At 40.1% G+C, this 21,148-nt stretch overlaps 1 protein-coding gene across 5 annotated transcripts in view; it reads left to right on the plus strand.

Moving 5' to 3' along the window:
- The first annotated feature begins 2,707 nt into the window (after nucleotides 1–2,707).
- LOC106079986 (uncharacterized) overlaps nucleotides 2,708–21,148 on the plus strand; it is a 35,483-nt gene continuing 17,042 nt past the window's right edge. For 2 of the 5 annotated variants that reach the window (XM_056012566.1, XM_056012570.1), the window contains exons 1-2: nucleotides 2,709–2,956; nucleotides 7,977–8,158. The gene's annotated coding sequence lies outside the window, so the exon portion shown is untranslated. Of the gene's footprint in view, nucleotides 2,957–7,028; nucleotides 7,225–7,976; nucleotides 8,159–20,637; nucleotides 20,719–21,148 lie in introns of those variants that run through there. The other 3 variants (XM_056012567.1, XM_056012568.1, XM_056012569.1) reach the window with 3 other exon arrangements.

Here is a 21,148-nt window from a genome sequence, read left to right on the forward strand (position 1 = left end):
TGTATGCAGTTTTTGTTTGATAGACCGTAGAGAAGCACGGGCATCACTGATAAAGTTAAAAATGTGTAAAGTGAATACTTTGTTCTCGTGTTTAGGCTACGACTTTAAGCCATAGGCGGCATCTTGCACCCCCCTGCAAAAATTCCTGCTACAGCTTAGGAACCTCCACAAGAAAGGGGCCCCTAAAATAGAGAAAAAATCCACATTTCGAAGGGTCAGCAACATTACAATTTTACCAACAATGCTTTAAAATTTATAGTTGGCAGCACTGTCGTGGTTGAATATTGTCCACTTATAGTGTGCTCGTAACAGTGGCGTCACTAGGGTGGGTGTCGCCCGGTGCGGTCAGCTCAGGGTGTCACCCCTCCCCCTTTTTTTCAAAAAAAGGTTCCTGTCTTTTGTTTATGTGTTTGTTGAGCCATAATACATATACGTTTTAATTAACTACATTAATTGGTTGTTAAACAGACATAAAATGAGTGTCGTTTAAATTTTAAAATTCAGTTGCTTATCACAATTTATCTATAACTCAATTTGGCAACTTTAAGTAAATTCCTTTTTTTTTTCTTTTTCTGGATTTCAAACTTAAAACTTATCAATAACGCAATAAAAGTTAATGTCTTAATAAATACATTTTAATCAAATTGCCCGTTGTGAAAGTGTCGTTTCTTCCTTTGTCAATTTAGAAAAATTCTTAACTTTAATTTTAAAATCCTTTTTGACGTGACGCCACAGATATTTAGATGAAAAGATATAGTTGAAGACTTTGTTAAATTTTTCAGAGATATTCTTGAATGTCTAAGTGACATATAAATCATGCACTGTCAATGTTTAGTTTCTTCAAGAATAACATTTGCTACATTTAGATTTCTTATCAGCCCTGATTTTTTTATTTAAATGTCGTCTTTTTGAAAATCATCATAGAAGCGAATAGTCTTGAAACTGGTACCTACAATAGTTCCTCGGTTGTTGAAATAGAGACTTTTTTTTTTATTGGACCGCTTCAAATGTATCTGCTATATCAATGATTTCTTATTAGGTGCAGCTCAATATTTGACATTTTCTTCTGTTTATTTTTTTTCTTTTCTATAAATTTTTTTTGAAAGGCCTTTTCAACAGCACTTTGGGTTAACGTTTTATGCCTTTGGTAAAGAAAAGGTTTAATTAGTCGCCACTTTATCAATAGTTTAAAGGTTGGCCTAATCTTGTGTACAAATAAGAGTAAAAAAAGGTAAAATATAAGACACCTGCCAATAGTTCTTAAGCTGCTCTTCTAAAGGTTTTAGTTTCAGAACAAAAAAATTATTTCAATTGTACCAAAAATGTTTGGCAAGAAGCATTTCCTAAAAAAAGAATGTAGATTAGGTCTTAAGAGATATACATCTATTAAAAAGTTTTTCTGTTTGTTCTTAAAATTTCCTGCACCCCTCCATGGCCCCATCCCTGCGTTCGAGATATCATAAATTCTTTCTAGACATTTTAAAGATATTAATTTGATCTCATCAGCTTTTGATCAGTGTGTCCAATGTCAGGTGTGCTATGTCAGGTGTGCTTTGTCAGGTATGCTATCAAACAAAATACAAAGGCGCTTTCAGTAATTCTGACTCTTAAAAGAAAATCTTTTACATGGTTTGCTAAAACATGTATAAACCTTTCAATAGATGTACTCTCAACTATAGGGTTTTATATAAACCTTCCAACACCTTATGAAAATTCTTTATTTAATATAGTCAAATATTCTGGTTTTATAGAAACAATCTGTGTAATATATCCTTTCATTGTTTTTCTTCTGTACATCAATCATAGCAACTATTGGCTTGTCAAATTGTATTTATAGCTGAATGCACTTGTTTTCCAATTTTCCAATCCTGATGACGTTTCTTCATACTTCCTTTGATATTCCAATTTCAGACTTTATTTCAATCAATTAATAAATTAAGTTAGTCATTTTTATTTCATTTCTATAGAATTGGTTGAAAATAGTCGACAACAAAAACAATACAATTTATTAACAGGAGGCATCAAAACCATTCAACTGGAGTATTTTCCCTTTTGCCCGAGATCATTTTCTACGCAATATATGTGAAATTTGTACAAGACAAGAAGAAAACAAAAAGCATCTAAAATATTGAAGTCGATATCATTCGACTGACTCATTGTAACATTTCCTTCATCTTGGCTAGAGCTTCTGTTACAGTCCACTTCTAAAATCACAGTATCATCTTTAGAAATCTCAATTGCCACTTATTTAATTTCCATTTCTACAAGAATTACATTAATTTTATGTGAGAATTTAGTAATATTTTATGTATGAAGATCTCGTTCTTTGGTTGGCATCCTTATGTCTAATAATAATAATGACGCAACTGGCTCGTAATAGAGATCTACTCCGGATTTACTACATTGACATTTTTGTGACTAAAATATAAACGAGGAAACTGAAATGAAATTGACTGTGGTTTCTTGTATAATGTGTCACTCATTGGTATATTAGTTTTCCCCTCCCCCCGGCACCACATACTTAAATCCGGGTCTGCTATTGAAGACGTACATTGATTTTTCAGCTTCTGATAAACCCTCTCACAAGAATCGTGTAATATCGACTTGTTGTAGCCCCGTCGTCCCATTGCAAAGAAAACACCTTCAAAAGTTGTAGGGCAAGTTACTGAGGCTCTAGTGTTGGCAGTCCTTTCTGTCCAGGAAGTAAATCACGTGACCCATGGTGCGATCAGAACTAAGCGGGAAGGATTTGTTTCTGAGAAAGAAACAACGAAAATAAAAAATCCGTGTGATTAAAATAAGAGTATTTCTGTGACTCATTCAGGGCAACTAGAGCTAACATTTCTCTATTATTTGACTCTTGTCTTTGATCTTTTTTTAAATATGAAAAGTATTAATATATGAAAGATTCAATACTAAAATTTTATTTCATGGACTTTTAATTAATACACAGTTGGTATGTGTTCTGTTTCATATAATTAATGAAGTGTTTCATTTTACTTTAAAATAAGAGATTTTTTCATACACGAATTTATTTTTATATTAAATATAGTTTTCAGATCTATCTACCACTCAGTCACTGATCTATCTACTGCTCAGTCACTGATCTATCCACTGTTCAGTCACTGATTTATCAACTACTCAGTCAATGATCTATCCACTGCTCACTTATCTATACCCTGTTCAGTCACTGAACTATCTACTAAATAGTCACTGATCTATCTACTACTCAGTCACTGATCTATCCACTGCTAAGTCACGGATCTATCTACTGCTCAGTCACTGATCTATCCACTGCTAAGTCACGGATCTATCTACTGCTCAGTCACTGATCTATCCACTGCTAAGTCACGGATCTATCTACTGCTCAGTCACTGATCTATCCACTGCTAAGTCACGGATCTATCTACTGCTCAGTCACTGATCTATCCACTTCTAAGTCACGGATCTATCTACTGCTCAGTCACTGATCTATCCACTGCTAAGTCACGGATCTATCTACTGCTCAGTCACTGATCTATCCACTGCTAAGTCACGTATCTATCTACTGCTCAGTCACTGATCTATCCACCACTCAGTCACTGATCTATCTACTGCTAAGTCACTGATCTATTCACTGCTCAGTCACTGATCTACCAACTGCTCACTTATCTATACCATGTTCAGTCACTGACATGTCTACTAATTAGTCACTGATCTATCTACTACTTAGTCACTGATCTAAAGACTACTCAGTTACTGATCTATCTACTACTCTGTCACTGATCTAAATACTACTCAGTTACTGATCTGATTTTTTAAACTCTTTTTTTTTCTCAAAAATTTTGTATCTAAATAAAATATAACACTGCGTTATTTTCAAGTACGTCCAAATTAAAACTGTCAGACTGTAATACTTAGACTAAAAATTTGAAATTCAACTAACGAGATCAGGATTAAATAATGCGCCCAGCAGCGATTGTAGCGGATGAAATGTTCTCAGAGGATCTTACATGGAAATGGAAGAGGCTGGACGATCCACAGGGCTGTTGATGGACTTGGCTGCCAAAGAGAAGGCTGTTCATTCTGATGTTTTTGATGACATATTCGAAGATATAGATCTATCCTAAGAATCACACTTTAGTCAAGAAATTTTGTTTGAAGACATAGTCAGTGTAATATAGTCATTGTGTACAGAAAGTGTCTATCATCTAGTTTAGTCACACTGTGTAAATATATCATAATTATCTTACTAAATAATCCATGTAAGACATATACAGGTGGAATCTGTGCTAATAGTAGAAGTAAAACTGCATGACTAGTCTAGAGTCTAGAGGCTAAATATCTCGGAGATTGTACGTTAGGGAAGAATGTAATGAATAATTAACGCAAGTCTATGCAATTCTATGCTTATTTATTTTTCATGTCACAACTGTGTCACATTTATAGGCATTTCTAGGTATATCATATTTCATTCTAACGCTTTGTAAATAAAAGTAAAGGTTTTCAGCTTATATGCGAAGATAAAAATTAAAAAAAAATCAAAAATTGCTATATAAACACAAACATATTCTATGGCCTCCTTCAGTCGCGAAGCGACTATGGATCATCTCATGGAAATGAGATGAATGCCTGGGCATTAGCTGTGGTCAAAACGATGTCACCCACACATCAGTCCCCCCTCTCCACGCAGGTAACAGAGGTTTGAATTCCGATTTTCCTTCTCCTGGGTGAGTAGCCAGCCATGGCAAACGAGTCCCTCCTGCCTGAAGCTTACTGGTTCCGCAAGGTTGTCATTGAGTTTGAGTTTTTTGGTACATCGGCACACTTTAGGCAATGAAGCACCTCATGGGGTTAGGTATCTAGGGCCTCACTGGAACTCGTAGGTATCCTGCCTTCTTATACTCTGGTAGTGTCCTAGTTCCGAATGTGAGGATAATAGTGGCGGTTTTGACCTCCTCACCATCCCTGCGCCTGATAATGCGAAGGGCATGGGTGAATCCTTCAATACCCTCCACTATTTCCTTTTCGGGACATTCCAGCAGGTCTCTCTGCTGGTGTTCAGACTCTTGTGTGGCATGACTTCCACATGGAGACAACAGATTCTTCTGCATCGCGGAAGCCCATCAGAGTGTATTTTGCTATCAACTTCTACGAGAAGTTTCGAAGACTTGTGCAGCTTAGATACACTCTTGGGCTCTCCCACTACTGACTTAAGTCCCTTGTAGATGAGAAAAGGGCCCATCTTCTGTGCACCTGACCACCAGAAATGATGGCCAGGTAGTACAGCTTCTTGTGGCCTCCTCCTTTTTTTCGTCTACGCGGCGTCTCTTGCCCAGACACAAATCTGGGGCAAATAGTTTTTTTTTGTCCACAGACATTTGTTGTAGTTCAGCAACTGTGCTCCCCACCCGCCATCGAGTGCGACAAGGCAACGAGCCATTCGGATGTCCAGAATGAGCCCGCCAGGCTTACACAGGTGCTATACTCAGTCAGCTGCCTCATCGGACATGTGTCCAATACAGCAACCCCCTGATTGACCCTCCAGTCACTGCCTTCCAGCATAGGTCGAAGGCCTATGCTGGTAGCTCAGCGTCACCAGCCGGTTGACCCAGAGAGTGCCATCTGGGCCTCAGATCTAGAGGAACTTAGAGCCAAAGTACTGTATTGTGGTTGTTTATCCTCGGATAGACACCTACTCAAATACCAGGATCTCTTTATCCCCCCCCCCCATTACCCGTCGCAGTCCACGGCAAACGGACTGGTCTAGGACGTAGGGAGATTTTATAAAAGATAAGGAGACAGAGTGATGGTAATGAAGGCAGACTGAGGAAAAGAGGAGGCAGATACAATGATAGAAATGACTCTGGATCAGAAGAATGTTTTTATGGACATTCCGATGGTCTAGAGGCTAGTTTCGCTTGGTGCGTTATCGCTAGGCGGTGGTGTCGAATCCAGTGTCACAGGTTCGAGCCTCGGTCGGCGCATGCCCTTATTTTCGTAGCATTTTAATTCACTACTTTCTCTCTTAAAAACTTGGTCCCTGGTGCTGTTATTCATTTATGTTTAATATATGTATGTATCATTTGTTTCAGCACCTAGCTTCAACTCTATGTTTACATTTATGTTTACAGCATTATTGCTTGTACCCACTGAAGCTTCTATATGTAATGTGTTTATGTTGTCCCCTTGTCTTTGTGAGAGATAAACAATTAGATAGAGCCATCGTTTGTCTAATACATGCCTAACGGCTGTCTGTGTCGGCTCTATCGAAGTTGTGAACGGATGCTGCGAGGGTGGGGGAGGGGCTAGCTGGGGCTTGTGACCTTTGACCACTGGGGTGGTAATTTGCATACGAGCGAAATTACTCTGGATCAGAAGAATATTTTTATGGACATTCCGATGGTCTAGAGGCTAGTTTCGCTTGGTGCGTTATCGTAATCACAGGTTCGAGCCTCGGTCGGCGCATGTCCTTATTTTCGTAGCATTTTAATTCACTACTTTCTCTCTTAAAAACTTGGTCCCTGGTGCTGTTATGTTTAATAAATGATAGAAAAGAAGTAGGAGATTTTGACCTCCAAAAGTGCTAAGGAAAGAGGAGCGCAGTTTAACGCCATGTCTCGGGACGACAAGGTTGTCATTGCCGGAAGTGGAAATGGATGTAAGCACTCCACTACCTATAAAATACTGCCCAACTGGCGCCTTAACCAGTAATACAAACATATATACTTAATAAAACTATATTAGGGGTGCACCGGATAGTACTTTTTGATATTCGGCCAAGCCGGATACCTACATGTCTTGTAATAGCTTGTGTTGTTGAACATTTTGCAAAACTGTAAAATAACATATCTATATACGTATTAATATTTTTACCCTTTTATTTAATTTATTGTTTTAAACTCTGTTATTAATTGATAAGTTAAAGCTTAACAGTATTTATAAACAGATAGGCCTATCACAAACTTATCAGTGCAACATGAGTGTTTTGTTGTAAAATGTTTTACATGTTTCGGATGTTCCTTCAGAGTTGAAGATAGTTTACTTCCTAGTCCAAACCTCCCACAGGACGACGGGGAATGGGAGCGGGCAGGGTTTGAACCCTCGACCGTCGATAAATCCGAACGACAGTCCAGCGCGCAAACCGCACGACCAGGCAGCCATCCTGTGTGTGTGTGTATGTAGGAGGCCACCAACTGTAAAGAAGGTGTATAATTGGTGTATGGGATGGTGTATGTAAAATATGTAAGTATATATTTAACTAGTTACTAGTATAAATCTCTCCAAACCGAAATGCATTATGGCTTGTATAGTGGATGGATGGCTGTATTCATGAATTTCAGACCAACAACTGGTCATTAGGCTTGCATTTTAAAGTCAAAAGACCGCTTCTGTTTCTAGTTTCAAGGGCTTAATACTGATAGTAGCTGTTAATTAATAGTAGGAATCTGAAGGGTTGTAGGTCAATATTTATTATTTTTGATTAATTCATTTACGGCAAACGATATTTTATTAACAGCGTAAACATCAATAATACCTATTTATAGCTTGAACCTTAGATGGTGCCGAAGCATGAATTAAATTGTAGTCTGTAGGCCTATTATTAAGATCTATGTTTAAATCTACCGTTACATAGATCTAAGAGCCAATAGAAAAGACAAAAACTAACCCTCACCCTCCCTACCAAAAAACAAAATCGACTGTGTTTTCGACATATTTTAACGACCTGGTCGGACAGACGTAGGAAGCCTACCTATGTAGTCCTAGTGTAGTGTGCATAGTTCACTAGCGGATCCAGCGGTCGTTTTTTTTCCAAACCCTAACCCTAACTCCCAGTAAACCCTAACCCCTATAGATATATATATATATATATAGTGCTTTAAAAAAAAATAGATGCCGGTACTCAGTGATGGAATACCTAACTTTTAATTACTAATAAATTAATGATAAACATTAAAATACGAGAAAAGTTATATTTTTTTCCCATATTGAAAAAGGTGCCGGTACGCAAAGCCCCAAAGCCAGGCGTTTTCTTGCGTTCTTAACTGCAGAAACGCATTCACCGGACATCTACAACTGGTTATTCCTCCTATTAAAAAGTGGCAGGTCAAATGAAGTCAATTAAGGTGGGGGCAAGAGCCGCTGTTGATGTGTGACTGACATTCGAGGCACAAGTAGCGTAAGTATCTCTTTATTTATCCTAGTATTATCTTCATGTTAAGTGATACCTCATATGGCGCGATGGTTAAACGCTTTTGGATATTCGAACGTTTTGTCGAGCGTAAGATGTGTAATATTTAAGAACTTTTTGAATAATGTTTTTACTATAAAATATTCTGTTATGACTGTAAATGCCCTATATATAGCTATATTGCAAACCCGACTGATTTGTTCCTTGAAAAGAAAAGATACAGATTGATAAAAAAATGATTTAGATAAAGGTTTTGAGGGTCGCCACCGAAAAAAATAATATTTTATAAAGTCGATCATTTATAAGGGATTAATTTTGTTCAAATACGCCTGTTTATAACTTCGTTTTGTTACAGAACTAGAATTCAACTACAATTCAACTAGAATTCAAAACTCTGAATAAAAAAAAATTGGAAGAGGGAGGAGAAATTAAGTAGACCAATTAGATTCTACTGTAATTAGGATTCAAGTATAAATTGGGAGTTATAGTCCCAAAGTTATTATACAAAAAAAAAGATTAAAAAATCTCAGATTGGGTAAATTTTGGGAAAAGGTGACTAGAAAAAATATTTGGGTTCAAAACTCATCACAGTTGTTACTCTTTTGTTTAAAAGTTTCTCATGAATTCTAAATTTTCAAAAACAAATTAAAAAAAAAATATTTATGCGCTATCACATAGAATCAGTGACCATATTAAACTATTCTTTTTTAACAGACATGTTTTTATGTTTTGGTCAGAAAAGGAAGGAGGCGGTTGACTTAAAACGATTAATCATGCTAGAGTCCTTTCTCTATTTTATAATTATTACTAACTAGTCGACCGGCGGCGTAGCATACGCTGCTATTTTGCAAGCCCAACCTTAGGCCATTGCAACCGATGCGACCGCAATGGGCCCATCACTTTTATAGGACCCGCGCTAATTTTAGGTGCATAAATTATTAAATTAAACCATTTTATAACTTATAACAGATTTCCCGCGGCCTCCTGTCGATTTAACAGGAGGTCCTGGAAATCTCCTAAAATTGCAAAATATATGAAAAAGTCCTGGAAATATCCGGAAATTATTAAAATCTTTTGAAAACTCATACCAATCTCCTGAAATATACCGACGAAAATTGTCTTTTTTTTCACTCTTAAATTACCTAGGATAGCTCCCTCCGTCTGAGTTGCAAAAATAAAAGAGTGATCTTTCCATTCTGTCCTAACTCTTGAGCGTGCTCTGTTGCTTCGATAGTTACTACAGAGTAGATTACTCCCTCTCCCTTTTTTTTAACGTGAGGTACAAATTAAAAAAAACAAAGAGTGATATTGCACCTGCCCTGCTATATTGTGACTACGTGTTCTCCCCCCGCCCCCCTCTTGTTTTCTCGTGGACTATCCACAGAGTGATCTTTCCTTTACTCCTTACTACTCGTTTAAACTGTTGAGGGAAGAAGAGAATTATAGATATAGATAGATGATTTCGTTAGAGAATAGAGTGGGGAGAAACGATTCGATAGAGGAATTTCATCTCAAGCAACTTATTTATTTGGGACATAAGAAAACAAGAGTGTGTTGCGACATAATATACAAGTGGATCAAAAATCAATAATTAGCTTATATTATATAGGTATTCAACTAATTTTGTTCACGAATTATTATTTCAGATTAAAAATTGGACCTCCCACACACACACACACACTCAAAGGCTTAGGATGGGAATGGAGTTAGATGCAATTGCCCCCCCCCCCTCCAAATAGGCAAACATACCCTAACGGGAGCGACATAATAAACACATTATATTATATAGATATTCAACTAATTTTGTTCACTAACTATAATATATGCATAAAAATTGGACCGCCCCCTCCCACTCAAAGGGTTTGGATGGGGAGCGCAGTAGTGGAATCGTCTCCCTACCCCAGAGAATCGGTCAACATAACCAAAAGTGGAGGGGCGACAGAATATAAACATTGGTTGAGATATGGAGAAGTAGCTCACATCATAGAGATATGTAACCAATATGGTTCACAAACTGGGATTTAAAACAAACAAAAAATTGAATCCTCGCAATAGCCCCTTCCCCCACACCAACCGGTTGGACGATAATCTAAAAAAAATTGATTAAAATATAAATTATCATCATATATTATTAACATAAGTAAAGAAATCGTATACAAAGTGTGTGTGATTTCTCGACTAAAATGCGTCCTCCCTAAAAAGTGTGTGTGTGTGTGTGTGGGGGGGTGCTATGATCATCTCTACCGCTTCCCCCCCCCCCTGATAAGTAGGATGATGTTGACCATCACGCGTTTTAATATTTTTTTATTTGGCATACTCAAAAGTGTTGAGTGATCAGGTAAAAACAAAAAAAAAAAACAAAAAAAAAAACCCACATTGGCATCATCAGTCAAGCATGTAAATCTATTATTCCGTACACTAGTTACAGAGGTCAAGTGTTTCTTAACATTCCAGCATGTTTTTTTCTTTGTTCACTATGATTAGTTTTGTGAGGCTTCGCATATTAAATTTCTGCGATTTTAAACTTTACTGTAAGGTTTTCCGTTGTATAATAAGTCAATAGAATGAAACATTGAAGTTAGCTCTCTTTCTAAAGGTTTTAATATAAGGAAAAAATACACACACACACACATGCACATCTTTCTTTCCTTTTATTGTGCACAGAACGTATGTAAAAAACATCTTCCTTAATTATTACTAATTTTATCGAGGTTTCTATAACTGTAATAAAAGGGCACGGTAGTAAGCCTATGGTCGTCAGGAGTGTAAAAGTCGTCCTGGCCTGATACAAAATGGCTCAATACGCATCGTAAGTAAAATAAAACAGTAGTAATAACGTGAAGTTACTTGACACTTCCAAATTATTAAGAAAATCGTTATCAAATCAGGAGCAATATTGAAGTACACACGATAGGAAAAGTAATTTCACCGTAATATTTATCTGCAGTGTAGTATGCTGTCTTAGCACACTGCGTTTATCTATTCTGAGTAGGGGGTGTTTAGCTCTCCATTTAAAGAAGGGCTTGGTCGTGTCTTTTAAGCTAATATACAGAAATCTGAACCTTGTACTTTTTTCTACAAAATAATTAGTTACTGGCTTACTGAACTATGAAGTCTCGCGGTTTGTTTTCTGTTTATCAAAAGGTCACTCGTTTAGGTGTGTGATCATTAGTCGAGCTTACTAATTGATATATATATATACAAGTAAAGAAACTCGGCACTCGTGTAGAGGTGTGGCCTATAGTCCGGCCACGTGACTGAGATTTTTCTCCAAATAAAAAAACTCATTCTCCGCTTACCCGTGTAGAGGTGTGGCTTGAAGTCCAGCTCCTCTAATTCAGATTTACTACCAAGTAAACAAACTCAGTTCCCTCGTAAGGTGTGATCTCAAGAGGGTGTCAATATGTTGACATTAAACCTACGTCCATCGCATTTGACTTGTGGTCATCAGTCTATCAATGAACTCATTGTGATGGACTAAACGAATAAAAAGGAGGTAGGTAACAGACGTCTGATCAGCGTGAAGTAGTCAAGGACTATAACATCTGAACATGTTTAACTAACCCATTCAAAGGTCAAGACAAAATGAACAAATAGGCCAGCCATTGTTGCTCGTTCTGTCATGCGCATTTATAATGTAAACTTTCAGTTCTATTTATAGTAAAACGCCTTGTCTTTATAATAAAAGATGTTTGGGGCATATTCATATAGGCTTTATTTTAAGCACATTATTATCTTTCAATATAAAAGTTAATAAATTCTATAACAGAAATTAATGCAGTGATATTCGGCTGGCGCCGAATAAGGCCGAATATTGTAAAAAGGCGAATATTCGGTAGGAGCCGGAGCCGGAGGTACTATCCGGTGCACCCTTTATATATATATATATATATATATATATATATATATATATATATATATATATATATATATATATATATATATATATATATATATATATATATTAATATATATGTGTGTGTGTGTTTGTGTGCTCTATATGTCCCACAGTGCTCCAAAACGGCAAGCATGCAAAGCGCCTAGATGTTGGTAAGCTCACAAACCCAGATATCAAGCAAGAGCTCATCAGCAAACTAGACAGTGAAATTAAAACCCTGCACATGAACAAGGATGTGGAAAACAGCTGGAATAAACTAAAGGATTCTGTGTACTCTCTGGCTGGCAGCGTCCTCAGTCAGCCAAAACGCAAGCATCAAAATTGGTTTGACGAAAACAATGTGCAAATTGAACAGCTTTTAAGACACAAGCAACATTGCTTTAAGGCCTTTCTGTGTAATCCAGCTTGCCCCCAAATAAGAGAACGCTACACTAATACCAAAGGAGAGGTCCAGGGGAACCTGAAACTCATGAAGGAGTCATGGTATAACAAAAAAAGCAGAAAAAATCCAGTCCTATGCTGACAGTAAAAATGCACATTTTTTTTTTTATTTGAGGCACATCGGCACAATTTAGGCCATGTCGTGCCTGCAGTCCCTTAAGGACTACTCTCTCTCTAAACAACAAGGGCCAGATTCTATACAGTCATATAATTAAAATCAAGGTCTATTCACAGTTAAAATAGTAAAGGTAGTAAAAATTTAAATATTTGGTAAAAATCTAATGTAAATAGTGCATGTTCACAAATTCATAAATCAGATCTTCGTAGATAGCCCCACTTCCCGAATAAAGCCCAGTACCTTCCCAGGGTCGACATTATTAAATAGTGTTTTTAGATTAGTGGCTCTAAAATATTTCGCCCTGACATCCTGGTATCTGGGGCAATCAACGAGGATATGTTCCATGGTGAGGCGAGAGTCACAGTACTCGCAAAGTGGGGGCTCCTCTCTCTTCAGTACAAAAGAGTGCGTGATGTAGGTGTGGCCAATCCTAAGTCTGGACATGGTTGTGCTACCACGCCTTGTCAGACCCTTAGATGTGGGCCGCCACCTGACATCCGCCACAATCTGCCTGAGTTTACTGTGAGTCTCAGCCTCCCATCGGTTCTGCCACTCTCGATAGGTGGCAGAGGCAATACTTTGTCTCAGGTCCGAGTAGGGAATTTGGGTTCCTGACACCGCATGATTTAGGGCTCTCTTTGCTTCTCTGTCTGCGGCTTCGTTTCCCTCAATGCCAACATGGGAGGGGACCCAGATGAAGGTGACATCCCTACGGTCGGCTGTTATTAGGTCCAACAGCTTCAGGCTCTTATGTACCAATGGGATGTCAGTCTTCATCCGCCCCAAAGCTTGCAATGCAGATTTGGAGTCGGAGCAGATTATAAATTTACTCCTTTCTGATGCTTTTACGGCCATAAGTGCAAGCAATATTGCGTGCAATTCGGCCGTAAAGATGGAGCAGCCATCGGGGAGTCTACGGGAGATTGTTTTGTTCCGAAAGGAGCAGGCACACGCGACCTTTCCCTCCATTTTGGATCCGTCTGTGTAGATGGTGCCACAATCTCCGTAGCTCTCCTGCAGTTCCCTAAAGTGGACTTGTAGTATGCTTGGGTCTGTATTTTCTTTTTTGAAATTAAGGAGGGATAAATTTAATTTGGGTTTATTCATTAGCCAAGGAGGATTCTGAGGGGTTTCTATTTTAGAGATTTGGTCAATGGGTGGGGTTAAATTTTGGATGGGTTCTCTCATTCGAAGGCCCAACGGCTGTATGACGTTAGGCCTTCGATTGTATAATTCTACCTCTGTGGGGTTAAATATGGAGTCAAAAGCAGGGTTCGTGGGGTTGGATTTTAGCTTGACTATATACTGCATTGCAAGCTTTTTCATTCTTATATCCATGGGGAGTTCTCCAGCCTCCACATGGAGACTTGGGATAGGTGATGTACGAAACGCGCCGAGACAGAGACGCAGGGCAGCATTTTGTATTGGTTCCAGTATTTTTAGGTACGACTTCCTTGCTGCTCCATATATTATGGATCCGTAGTCTAGCTTGGATCGAATTAGACTCCGATAGAGCAGCAGCAAGGTATCTCTGTCAGCTCCCCAGTCCGTATGGCTGAGTACTCTTAGTATGTTTAATGACTTTTGGCATTTCTTCTTAAGTTGCTTAATGTGGGGGAGAAAATTAAATTTGGAATCTAAGGTGAGGCCTAAAAATTTTGTAGTTTTCACGACAGGGATCTTCTTTTTGTGTATAAATAGTTCAGGGTCTGGGTGGAGTCCCCTTAGATTACAAAAATGCATACTAACTGTTTTGGAGTCTGAGAATTTGAAACCATTATAGTTTGCCCAACCCTGAATTTTGTTTAAACATAACTGTAATTTCCTTTCTAAGGTGTTCATGTTTTTCCCATAAGTAAGAATGACAAAGTCATCAACATACAAAGAGCACTCTATGCCAGGGGACAGCGCATTTATGATGCTATTTATTTTAATGTTGAACAGGGTGACTGACAGAATGCTGCCCTGGGGTACACCCATTTCCTGGTCATGAGTGTCAGAAGCGGAGTTGCCCACTCGGACCTGAAATTTTCGATCTTTCAGGAATTCCTCCACAAAACGGGGGAGGTGTCCCTTAAGCCCCATAAGCGCCAGGTCACGTAGAATGCCATGTTTCCAGGTTGTGTCATAGGCCTTTTCTATATCGAAGAATACAGCTACTAGATGTTCTCTTCTGAGTAATGCATTTCTAATATAAGCTTCCAGCCTTACCAGGTGGTCAGTTGTTGTCCGCCCCTGCCGGAATCCGCACTGGTAGTTTGAGATCACTTTATTCCTTTCCAGGTACCAGACCAGCCTACTGTTAATCATTCTTTCCATGATTTTGCAGATGCAGCTTGTTAGTGCTATTGGTCGATAGTTTTGACTGCCGACAAAACTTCTCCAGGAATTCCTTTTGGCTGACCGTATGGTTTGTCTAGCCTTTGCTCTAGCTATCCTGAATAGCTTTAGGTTTTCCTGGGAAGGATTCTTTATAAATGCAGCCAGTCGTTTTTTCCTATCACCAATAGCACTTTTGCAAGCTGTATCAAACCATGGTTTGCTAGGCCGTTTTGGATTTGCAGAGGTTAGGGGTACAACTTTCCTGGCTATACTTAGTAGCTTGCTAGCAAAGGTATCAGCTGGGTTCTGTTCATGGAGGATATTTTCTGTGATATCCTCAGAGCATCTTTTTTGGAATTGTTCCCAATCGGCCTTATTCAGTTTCCACCGCTGAGGTCGTCCCAATGAAGGGAGATTGTTAGTAATGATGATTGGGAAGTGATCACTTCCCCGTAGATCATTACTAACTGACCATTTAAAATCGTCCAGAAGTCCGGGGACGCATACGGTGAGGTCAATGCATGTGAATGATCCAGTTCCTGGGTGCAAGTAGGTCGGTGATGCATCATTAAGTATGCATAAATCATGTTGGAGGAAGATATCCTCCAGCATACGACCTCTTGTGTCGGTATTGTTGGATCCCCACATGGTGTTATGGGCATTGAAATCCCCAAGGATTAAATAAGGCCGGGGGAGTTGTTTCAATAGGTCCTCCATGTCTGTTCGGTTTAATGGAGCGCCTGGTGGTAGATACAGGCTGCAGCAAGTGATAACCTTGTGAAGGGTTATCCTAGCTGCTACGGCCTGTAGTGTGGTCTGTAGTTCTACCCTCTCATGGGGGATGCTATCCTTCACAAGGATACAGACTCCACCTGATGCTCTCTCTGCATCCTCAACATTCTTGGTGTAAGCACGGTAGCTTCGGAAGCTGATGCAATCTTTCAGAAATGTTTCCTGTAAGCAGACAGCTACAGGAGTCTCAGAGTCCATCAGTAGCTGCATTTCCTCGTAATTGGCCTTGAGGCCTCTACAATTCCACTGTACAATTCTGGGATCCATGGCTTATTCTAGATGACCTACTTGGAGCTATTTGGCCTTGGGAGGCCCCCGGAGGGGTTTCCCTTTATTCCAGTGACCTTGGTATTTTTATTCTTGGGTTTGGATGGAGAGGAGGACAACCCCCTTTTGGGGGAAGTCTTTCTCTCTGGAGAGGGGAGATCCCTCTGGTTAGAGCGGAGGTCATTTCCTCCTCTCTCGCCTCGGATATCCTCTCCGCTTTGATTTCTCCCCTTAGGGAGTTGGTCAACCTCTAATTCGGTAGAGGTTGGGGTGTCTGGCTGGGTTCTCTGAGGAGAACCTGTGTCAGACATGATGTCTCCGGGTTCTCCCGGAGTATTGGTTTTGACATGCTGCTCAGTCTCCATGCTCTCATCAGCGAGCACAGAGAACCTGTTCTTTAGCATGACAACAGGGCTTTCTTGTTTCTTCAGAGGTGTGTTCTTTGGCGGTGTTTTCTTCTGAGTTGGAAGAGGAGGAGGGGGTGGTGGGGTCAATGTGTCCGTCTGTGTGGCTATGGATCTTCCTATCTTAGCAACAGCCTGGGCGTAGGTCTTTGTCAAGCCGAATTGGCCCTTGGGTGGGGCCAGTACAGCCGATTTCGCCTGGCTGAAGGTACATCCATTTCTTGCCTTGTACTCCTGACGGCAACCTCCTGTTTCCACACAGGGCAGTCCTTGGAGTAGGCTGAGTGGCCAGCTTGACAGTTTGGGCACTTGAACTGGGCTGTGCAGCCCTTGTCCTCATGACCCTCTCCAGCACATCTGGCACACACAGTGTTCCTCTTGCAGACTGCCGCGCCGTGTCCATAACCCTGGCACTTGAAGCACCTCATGGGGTTAGGTATGTAGGGCCTCACTGGAACTCGTAGGTATCCTGCCTTCACATACTCTGGCGGTGTCCTAGTTCCGAATGTGAGGATAATAGTGGCGGTTTTGACCTCCTCACCCTCCCTGCGCCTGGTAATGCGCCGGGCATGGGTGACTCCTTCAATGCCCTCCACTATTTCCTTCTCGGAACATTTCAGTAGGTCCCTAGAGCTGATTACACCTCTGCTGGTGTTCAGACTCTTGTGTGGCATGACTTCCACTTGGAGATCACAGAGTCTTCTGCATCTTAAAAGCCCATCAGAGTGTGTCTTGCTGTCTACTTCTACAAGGAGTTCCATTGTTTTGTGTAGCTTAGACACATTCTTGGGCTCTCCCACTACTGACTTGAGTCCCTTATAGATAATAAAAGGGCTCAACTTTGTCAGGCTTTTTTTCTCCTCTGTGCATCTAACCACCAGAAATGATGGCCAGGTGGCACAGCTTTTTGGGACCTCCTCTTTTTTATCGTCAATTCGACGTTTCTTGCCCAGACATAGGTCTGGGGCAAGTAGTTTTGTGTGTGTTTTTTTGTTCTAATATATTTTGGTTAATTCGGCACCTGTGCTCCCCACCCGCCATCGAGTCCAACAGGGGGACGGGCCATTCGGATGTCCAGAATGAGCCCGCCAGGGCTACACAGGTGCTATACTCAGTCAGCTGCTACATCGGACATGTGTCCGATACAGCAGCTCCCTGATTGACCCTCCAGCCACCGCCCTCCAGCATAGGTCGACGACCTATGCTGGTAGCTCGGCATGACCAGCCGGTTGACCCAGAGCGGGCCATCTGGGTCTCAGGTCTAGGGGAACTTGGAGCCAAAGTATTGTGTTGTTGTGGTTTATCCTCAGATAGCCACCACTCAAACACCAGGATCTCTTTATCCCCCCTTACCCGTCGCAGTCCACGGCAAACGGACTGGTCTAGGACGTAGTGAGAATTTAAAGTTAAGGAGACAGTGTGATGATCAATGAAGGCAGACTTAGGAAAAGAGGAGGCAGACACAATGATAGAAAAGAAGTAGGGCACTTTTGAGCTCCAAAAGTGCTAAGGAAAGAGGAGCGCAGTTTAACGTCATGTCTCGGGACGATAAAAATGCAAAAAGGTTTTTTTAATTCTAATCTTTTTATGGCCCTAAGCAAAGTGGCTCATCGCCCATATTCAGTGCTGATGGAAACAAACTTCTCACAGACAAGGAGGATATACTTGTTCGCTGGGCTGAACACTTCAGTACCGTCCTTAACTGTCCATCAAGCATTAGCGCCGAAGCCATCGCACGCCTGGAACAAGTCCCAATAAACCACTCACTCGCTGACCATCCCAGGCTCTATGAAGTAATGACTGCAATATCCAACCACTCAACTGGTAAGGCACCGGGACTTGACCCCATCCCTGCTGAAATATAATGTCAGTCGTGAAGGCCTTTGGCAAATCATGTCCAAATTTGGCTGCCCGGATCAATTCATAACAATGGTGCGCCAATTCCATGATGACATGCAAGCAAGAGTCCAAGACAACGGAGACTACTCCAAGCCTTTTCCTGTCTCAAATGGCGTGAAGCAGGGCTGTGTGCTGGCTCCAACGCTTTTCAGCATAATGTTCACCGCCATGCTGAAAGCTGCCTTTCGCACAGAAAGCATTGTGTAGTTGGCATACGATATCGCACCGATGCAAGTTTATTCAATGCTCAGAGACTCAACCAAGGACCAAGATAAGCTACGACTGCATCAGAGACCTGCTATTAGGGAGACCAATACAAGCGCTACAAAGACACTCTCAAGAGCTCCTTCAAGGAATGCGGTATCGACATTCACAGCTGGGAAGCACTAGCTCTCGATCGCTCCTCATGGCATGAAGCTGCGAGTCTCGGAATCTGAGATTTGAAGCAAAAAGAGTGGCCAGGGCGAAAGAGCGCCGAGTCAACAAAAAGTTGAGAGAAGAAGCAGGCTTATCTGCAACTGACCTAACCCACCCATGCCACATAAGCGGCCGGCTTTTCAAAGCGAGGATTGGACTTTACAGCCATCTTCGAAATGTGAAATGTAAAAAAACAATAGGTGCCGGTACTCAGTGATTAGGTGCGGTACTCAGTAGTTGATTGGCTAACTTTTAACTAGTAAATATTAATAATATACGCTAAAATACAAGAAAAGTAATATTTTTTTCACAATGGTGCCGGTACGCGGTGCGTACCGTCCCAAAAAAAGCCCTGTATATATATAAATATATATATATATATATATATATATATATATATATATATATATATATATATATATTGTTACAACCTTGCCATGCCATGCACACCGCCATCCAAGATAGGTGCGGTCTATTAGAGACTAGGCTAGGAAGGATGTTGACATTAGAAGGAGAGAACAACTTCCGCCCAAGTCTAGAACCGAGATGAAGATGCTGTATTCACAGCAGACGTTGTCGTATGTATGTGTGATGTCCTCGTGTATAAAAAAAACATCTGTATCTCGTTGAGTTGCCTCCCTTCAGTTATAAGATTGGTGTCTGGCGACTCAACGAGACTAGGTAGGATTCGATCACAATGGCATCTTTGAAACAACTAGACCAACTCTTAGTCTTAGTTAAAGCAGGAACTTTGTTACCGACACCTGAAGCTTGGTGGTACCAAGGAGGCGCTTACAGCTCGTCTCCGGCAAGCCCTGATCGATGAAGAAGAGAATAAGATCCGGAGACCTACCTATTTGAAATTGAGCCGGAGATTGTTGAGCTCATTGGCCAGATACAGGAAGATATTGATGAAATGCGTGAACAAATTAACAAGATGGGGAACAAGGTAGTAGAAAGTGTATTGCAAGTGGAAAGACAAACAGATCAATTTGATAAAATGGTGTCTCAAGCGAAAGGAAGAATAGACTCGTTGGTGAAGGAGCAGTTGCATGTAGACTTGTTGGTGAAGAAGTTGCATGGTCAGGACTGTGGCTACACAAACAGTGGTGACGGAGTGTGTCAAGAGACGTGCATGGAAAATGGACACCACATCTTCACATTCTAAACTGTTCTTATTCTAATTCCCAATTATTCCTCGGTCTTGTCAAATATATTTTGTAGGTAGATAATACTGAAGGTGACCATACATCTGTTCATACAAAACAGGGGGAAAAAGGAGTCAACAAAATAACACGACAATGAACAACTAGGCTTGCTTCAATAGTTTTTTTGTGAAAAAAAAGTCTCTCACTTGAGAATCTATTTGAATCTTTTCTTTATCTGGACGAGACTTATAGTTGATTTGATCAACCTGACTGCATGAATTGAAAAAGACAACACTTTCTTATAGCTTAAAACAGACTATGTTTCTGTTATTCAAGATGACACAGTTGAGACTAAAGCTCAATATTTGTAGAACTGAAGTTCTTGTTTTTGAAAAGATAGTTCAACATTTTGTCTTTCCACTTTTGTCATCGACCCTATGAACGTTGCCAATAATGTGTCAAATATCTCAGGCATAAAAAATGATACTTTCACTCCATCTCTTTGTTCACTATCATCACAACGAAACATTTCAGCAGCTTTTAGATACACCATATAGTCACGTGGATCTAAGTCACCAAAGTTACAGTTTGACAAAATAGCCCTCAAAAGTGCTGGGTCCGCCCTTTGTTAGGCTTTGCTTTTTCGATAGATTTTTATCATCCGGTGGGGAAGAAAACCTACAGGAACTAGCTCATTATGTCCTGACTCATCCCGAATTCTATGTCATTTAGAGAAAGTGTGATTTTATATCTAAAAATAGATTCGATGAAGTTTCACTCACAAGGAGTTTGTGCTCATTCTATTTCTGTGTGTGCCAAGGAAAAACTTTCTGGAGAAAAAGGTAAAGCTTGTGTTTAATACAATTGTTAAAACCAATGCACTAATCCGGATGTAAGTGGAAGTCTTTGTGTAAGGCCCTTTCCATCTTTCCAAAGCAACAAATAAAAACACACTTCCAATAAGTCTGAGCCATTAGCTACTTACAAAAGTGTTTTAAAATGTTTTTCTTGTTTCTTTGTATTTATTTTTATAATATTCATATTCGATTCAATTTATCATTTGGAGTTTTTGGAGTACCCCCTTAACGATGTTTCAATAAGAAATTTCAATGATTAAATGTCCATATTACTGGCAGAATATCATACATAAGAGCAAACCTAGAACACGGGGGAGGTGAAGGCCTACTTTGAAGTCCGAAGATTAATTAGGAGCACAGTATTTCACGGGGCTATGCAGCCCCCTGCTCAGACCTACATATTTCACCACATCCA

The sequence above is a fragment of the Biomphalaria glabrata genome, chromosome 15, assembly GCF_947242115.1.
Source record: "Biomphalaria glabrata chromosome 15, xgBioGlab47.1, whole genome shotgun sequence".
NCBI lineage: Eukaryota > Metazoa > Mollusca > Gastropoda > Planorbidae > Biomphalaria > Biomphalaria glabrata.